This window comes from Palaemon carinicauda, chromosome 16 (assembly GCF_036898095.1).
Source record: "Palaemon carinicauda isolate YSFRI2023 chromosome 16, ASM3689809v2, whole genome shotgun sequence".
NCBI lineage: Eukaryota > Metazoa > Arthropoda > Malacostraca > Decapoda > Palaemonidae > Palaemon > Palaemon carinicauda.
In genome coordinates this window covers 9,961,996-9,969,496 of record NC_090740.1, presented here as the reverse complement: position 1 = coordinate 9,969,496, position 7,501 = coordinate 9,961,996, and the positions used below count along the sequence as shown (strand labels likewise).

The window sequence follows — 7,501 nt, the reverse complement described above, 5'->3', positions numbered from 1 at the left end:
GGCTTAAATTTCCTCTTGAAAGCCTTAATGTCCTCAAAGTTATGTCTCGTGGGAGCTTACTGTATAGTCTCGGGGCAGCATGTTGAAAGGCTCTGGAGCCTACATTAGACATGTATCAAGGTTCTAATTCTTATTTGAATATACATATTAAACTGATGATAACTTTGGTCAAATCATAATGGAATTGCAGCAAAGAACAAGAAAGAAAATGTAATATCAACGGAAAGAAATTCAGGCTGTTTTGTAAGAAACATAAAATTCCTCTGCATCTCGACGTCACCCGGTTAATTCGTTATATGTCCCCATCCTCCTATCGACGACAATAGCAGCAATCATGATTGTCTTCTGTCAGACATTTCCCTTTTCCAGGGTCAACCGCAACCAATACTTTCTTTTTTTCCAGACAGATTCTTGCGTTCTGCAACACCGGTTTCTAGATTGGATCCCATTCGATGGAGCCTTAGACAATGACACATTTTCTGGTCGGGAGTTTGACTTTGTCAAATAGCATCGGGCATCAAGTGATGGAGAAGGGATAACTGAATTCATTTCATTCTTTGTCAGATGAAACAATGCCTTGTTTTTAATCTCATTTTATTTTTTGCCTTTAGTTTGTTACGCACCATAACCTTCTTTAATGATTTCCATTACATTTATTGATATCATAAATGTTATAACTAATGCTGTTGAAATATTTCTAGCTGTTAACCTACATTTCTTAAACCTTTTTAATTATTCTTCTCCCGTAAATATAAAATGGCATTCTGTGTTTTAAGTAAGAGAAAACCCTAGCCTTTTGTGTTTTAAGTAAGAAAAAACTGAGTCTTATAAAAAAAAAGTATGGTTATTATTGTGTGTGCTAGAAAAAGGGAAGCTAAATTTGGTGCAGTTTTTTTAAAGGCGACGTAATTTGGGAAACCATGTTACAACACAACGGGAGTTGTAGTGTGATTCAACTTCCTTCATAAATTACATGGAAATTGATGCAACTAATCTTATCTTAAAACAGACCTCCAATATCCCAACATGATAATAATATGAAAAGGGTTTTGTGATGAACCCCTATTACAGGCAACATACTTCATTTGTTGATAGGATGCAACTATACAGAACTTCGATACATAATACAACAAGGATTTCCAAGCAGTGTTTGTGTGAAATTATACCCGGAACTTCAGAGTACTCAGAATAGAGATATCCCATACCTTCTAATGTCGCATTTCTCATCTGTTAACTGCGGAGAACTGCTAGTTTTCGCTTCACCTCTTTTTCAATAACACTAATATCAATTGCCAGAATTATTTAAAAATTGCTGCATCTAGTACGTCACGATCTGTAATAAACTGCCTGAAGGGGTATTGTTTATGAACATATAGTTTAAAGCTGCTTCATGGTACCAATACAACAGACACACTTATACAAATGATTTGTTGAGAAATGCTACCGTGTACACCAGGTAATGACATCTTACTTGCTTCTACGCTTCTGACGGCCTTAAACAACGCTCATGTGGAAGAGCCTTGTCTTTAAAAGTTCTACAGCCAGTAAATCAGAACTAACCGATTACTCAATACAATAAACATGTAAAGTGAGAGTGGACTTGCTTTTCAACCAAATGTTGAACTAACACCGATTATCCTCTTTCTCTTAATTTTTAATCTCCAGCCCGAGAAGTTTGCCCGAATTCACTAAGTGGGATTTTGAGATTTTTATTTTGACAGTTTATGGACCCACACATGGTAAAAAAACTAAATATCCTGTATGCTGTATTAGCCAAATAAATTCCGACTGAAAATAAACATTGCAGAATTTTTCTCTTAAGTCTAATCATTCTTAAAGTGCCTATAGTCACCGAAACAGCCATAAGTTTAGCCAATCCTTCAACAACACCGATTGACAACGTTTTAGCCAACACTAATAGAAGACTACTTCAAGTCACCCGTCTCTACAACGATATTCGTTTAATATATCCAAAGTCATACTGAAATATTTTCACGAGAACTACCCATTAAACTCACTTTCTGCTATATACAGTATGTTCTCCAATTCGTATATTAAATGCCATATCAAGGGTAAGCTAATAACTATGTAAATATACTATAAGTGTTAAAACTACCCGAGAAACTCCTAACGTGGATTTTATTTTTCAATCATTGAATTGTTAGTGAAAAAGAAGGCAAGCCATTTTTAATTTGTGATAATGTAATAATTGAAAGAATTTTCAATAAAATTACGTAGTTTGGGTTCACTTATTTCTATTCTCACTCATTTTGAAAAGTCTACCATGCGATTTCTCTTATAACAAACTCAATCATTCATCTTCAGACCCAATGTAAAAATGTAAAACTTAACATATGAATATTTGGGCAATATTCTGAAGATAAAGCAAATAGGACCACCACGAAATAGTAAAATTAGAAACTCATTTTTAGAGATTATACAGCTAAACCTTTATAAAGAGAAACCTGGGTTCAGAAAACCATTATTACAGATGAACCATAGAGACTTCAATGTATATTTGAGTAATATTCTAAAGATCAAGCAAATAGGACAACCATGCAGTAGTAAAATTAGAAATTTTATTTTTAAAGATTATACACCTAAACCTTCATATAGAGGAACGTGGGTTCAAACAACCATCATTACATATTAACCATATAGATTTCAATCTACTGAAGAATACTTTAAATCTCCTTTCAATGAGCTATTTACCAATAAAACCCAATTTAAATAAATCTCCTCCTAATGAGATATTTACCAATACAACCCAAGTTAAATCTCCTATCAATGAACTACATACCAATACAACCAAAGTTGAAATTTCTTCAATGACTAACTTAGCAAGATTGTAATAACCATGTAATAACCATGAATACTAGAAAATTATTGTAGAGTTTTCAGTAGTTATTAAAATTGCAATCATTGTCATTTCAATAATTAATACCAACGAAAATAAAAGAATTAAATTCAGTTTTCTTTATAACTTTCCGGTGTCCTATTCACCAGAATTAATATGTATATATTGCCGAATAAGCCAGAATCTATATCCATAAATCTAGTAGATATCTTTATCCTGATCATTTTAGTTATAACTTAGCAGTATCCTATTTACCGGAATTATTAAGTATAGATTTTCAAACAGTAAGAATCTACTGTATATCCAAAAATAAATGGTACATCTTTATCCAGATGATTATTGACGATCTTAATAGGATTTTCTGCTGCCAATCTTTAACCAAACCGTCATAGGTAGAAATTTCGTTCTTGAATTATATGCTCCAGAAGACGTGTCCTCCAATCTGAAAAAGTCAGGTATTAGAAAAGTTTCTTTTAAAACTTAAGCATCCCTACATAAATGATAGATGTCTTAAGCCGCAAATATTAAAAAGCTTATAATGTTACCAGTTTCGTACAAAGCATACATACATATACTTTTAAAACTTAAAAATATCAAAAAATGAATATGGAATAAGCAATATTTAGAATAAAGAGTAGAGTTGAGAATTTATTTTACTTTTAAATTTGTGACCAACAAGCTTTAAGAAAACTGAAGAAAAACTACAAAACATCAACACTGGCTTTAAGTAAACTGTGGAACCTAACTCCAGAACCTAAATAAAAAACAAAAAAGTTAAAACTCACCATAATTAGACGAAGGGGTTTAAAAGCAAGCCTCCCTATAGCACACGGTAGACCTTAAAGGTCTACCGTGTGCTATAGGGAACGTCCTCCCACGATTAGGGGTTTAAGGTCTACCGTGTGCTATAGGGAACGTCCTCCCACGATTAGGGGCACCGCCCCTAATCGGGGAGGACTAGCTTGCTCAAGATTAAGAAAAAAAAAAAAACCATGAAATATTACTTGCCTTTTAATTCAAGAGTGAAAAATACCTCACCAGATTCCAGCGTTGTCACCAGTCATTCTGCATTTAGGGACATTTGGGTCTTTACTTGCGCAAGTCTGACAAGTGACGAGATCTTTTATCAAGAAAGATTCCCTTCCAAATTGGGAACTTGGATCGCACAAGATATCAGGGATCTCACTTTTTCCTGAAAATACATACACATAATTGAAACTATTCTTAGAGAGAAAAATAACTTACAAACCGCTATGTTAGATGGGTATTTGCACATTCTATAACATAACATATAAACTGGTATATTAAGACATAGGTATTTGAAACATTTAAGTGTACACAAGTATCATACATAAATCTACACAAATGAAATTAAAATTAACACAGTTCTTTACTTTACCTACTGAAGTGCTGAACGAAACTCGAATGAGTTTTAAATCCCGGTTACCAGTCACGACCAACCACCCAACTGTTCGGAGTAACGCAAAGGCAGGTGGCGAAAGCTAGGCCATGCAAAACCAAGGACTCTAAACACAGAAAGGTAGTAACAATAACAACATTACTCCTATTCTCTCGGTCCATTTCTTAAAATTCAACTTTGTGGCAGGCGAGAATTTTTTTTTTTGTTTTATGATAGAATACTGATACTGAAGTTTATAGGGGAGTAGTTTAGTGTATTAGATTATTTTATTTATAACTTTTGTGCACATATTCTCTGATTAAAGAAGGATTTTCACTTATATATCGATTCTGAGTGATGCTGTAATCTTTGATAAAATAATATGCACACGGAAATAATTCATATAATTCACAGGAGAGAGAGAGAGAGAGAGAGAGAGAGAGAGAGAGAGAGAGAGAGAGAGAGAGAGAGAGAGAGAGATCAAACAACCTTTGGAATTATATGAGAGTTTGGAAATCTTAGATGAGTATGAGAATAGCAGGCTAGTCAGGTAGATCGATGGGGCCCACGCCAACTTAAGAATTTTTCCTTCTATTTACTTAAAATATTCATAATCAAAATGAAGAAAACTGATAGCAAAAATGCATAGCAGCTGATATAGGGACAGTTAATGCGTTTTTTCCCACTTTTATAAACAAAACTTACATTTGCACATAGTTTACTTTTTAATGTTAGTTATCACAATGCGATTGATAAAGTATTATTTGCATCTACTGTACATTCATTAGCCAACAAATATGTTGTGTGATTATAAGAAAAAAAATGGTTGTAATTCTATTAGAAACTTGAAAGTATGAGTTTTTCATATTCCCATTTTAAAATAAAAAATGATGCAACAGAAAGATAGAAGTCCTTAGGCCAAAAAAAAAAAAAAAAAAAAAAAAAAAGTTGCACTTAATATTTACAAAAGTCGGGCTCCTATTAATCGAATTTTTAATTTTCATCTAAACCATTCCACTTTTTTCGATGCTTCCCATCAAAAGGAGACCTTTAAAAAATAAGGATATTTTATAGTCCGTTGTTCCATACGAAGAGACATGGGTATATTATTTTACCTTGTAAAAGGTTGGAAAAACACATCACTTAAAATTTTAACTCGGTTATCTCTCTCTCTCTCTCTCTCTCTCTCTCTCTCTCTCTCTCTCTCTCTCTCTCTCTCTCTCTCTCTCTCTCTCTCTCTTAGCATTTGTTGTTATTTACTGGTGAATATAAGTTTTATGAATAGTTATAGGGCATGGTTTTGGTCCAGTGAAACGAATACTAACCAAAAACATCTTTATACGTAAAATCTTCATACTTGATAATAACAGAATGGGTACCTAGAGATTGTAAGAGAAGCAGGGCAGGAATAAATGGTGATTGATTGACAAAATAAGCAAACTTACGTGAATTCACTGGTATAGAAAGATCGTAAGCAGACTCGTGTGGAAGGACAGGTCTGAGGTCTTTGTCCAGCTGTGTACTGGTTACTGCTGATTGTAGATTGATTAGTAATATATATATATATATATATATATATATATATATATATATATATATATATATATATATATATATATACTGTATATATATACATATGTATATATATATATATATATATATATATATATATATATATATATATATATATATATATAAATATATATGTATATATATACATATATATGTATATATATATATATATACATACATATATATATATATATATATATATATATATATATATATATATATATATATATACACATATATATACATATATATATATATATATATATATATATATATATATATATATGTGTGTGTGTGTGTGTGTGTGTGTGTGTGTGTGTGTGTGTGTGTGTGTGTGTGTGAATAAAAATGCTGTGCCCTAAGCACTTTATATTTTGTTTGATATCCAAAATATACATAAAATAAATTGGGTCTACGTACTCCCATCCGTTAAAGGTGACATTTGACTGGAATTTTGTGTCATCTACTTTGAAATATGCAAATATTGTTCTCTGTAGCCTACAGAAATATAAATAACTCGAGGAGTGAGAAATGCAGAATATTATCTAGTCTTTTATTTTGATTTTCAAACATAATCTCCAAAAGCAAGATAGACAATTTCTTTTATTGCAACTAAGAAAGTTATGTTTTCTTGAACGACTCTTGAGCGTTTCCTTTCTCCCACAAGGAAATTGTCAATTAAAACTGGAAAAATTTTTGCATTTTTCTTAATTATCTCGGAATTTTACTAGAGATTCTTTATTCCATTTTTCTCCAAATCACACACACAAAAAAACAAAACTTTTGATATAGGATTTCAAAGAAAAAGTTTCGACTGTCTCAAGTGAGTGATATGACTACTTCGACAATCTTAGCAATTTCTTTTACATTACTATTATTTGATTTTATGCCTGGAGTAAAAATAGTTATCTGAAAGAATCATATCAGCCACCGCGTCCAAATGAAGGTCAATCACAATGCAAACTTTAAATGTGGTCAAGAAATTTCATTTCTTCACAATCTCCTTGAAAGATAATAATGGATTTTTATATGTACTTTATTACTTATTAAGATCTTAATTACTTATTATAAAACTAACCACTTATGTTAATAAAGATCATACGGAATTTAGTGCAATTCATCGAGTCTTTGAGAAAGGCTATAAGTGCCTATTCAACCTCGTGTTTTCTTTCAGTTATTTTAGCTGTTGTGTTTGTTGATTTATTAAAAAGAAAAAAAAAATTCCTCAACTTTGTCAGCATATGTCGATTTCTCCGGTTTTAGGTCCATCAATGATTGAAGTGTTGCCTTAAGTGATTCCATATTCATAGCGGGAGAATCAACTTTCTCAGTGAGGTCAGTAGTCTGGGTGGAATTTGCTGTGTGCGCTAAGGTCCGCAAGTTTGTTTTCCAATTCAGCTATTTCCGCGCCTTGTTCGCTCAGGGCCTCTTCTTCTATATTCACACCTTTCTTCAATTTTTATATATATGAATTAGCTTGTCTGGCTTCACCTACGTAGTGTGGGCATAACTAATCTAGGGTCTTTCGTTCATTATTAGTGACGCCTGCCACTGTATATACACGTTTCTTATGATAGGATTTATTGCAATTACATCCTATTATTTTTTTCCGATCTCCCTCCGTGGTTTTACATATGAGGCAGAAATAGTTAGCGACAGAAATAATATACTGT

At 32.3% G+C, this 7,501-nt stretch overlaps 1 long non-coding RNA gene across 1 annotated transcript; it reads right to left on the bottom strand.

Annotated features, from left to right (window-relative positions):
• Positions 1 to 2,248: 2,248 nt before the first annotated feature.
• Positions 2,249 to 4,325, bottom strand: LOC137654915 (uncharacterized). Its single transcript, XR_011046744.1, has 3 exons — positions 4,257 to 4,325; positions 3,866 to 4,049; positions 2,249 to 3,299 (listed from the first exon to the last, which is right to left on the bottom strand). It is a non-coding gene; the product is annotated as an uncharacterized lncRNA (long non-coding RNA).
• Positions 4,326 to 7,501: the final 3,176 nt, after the last annotated feature.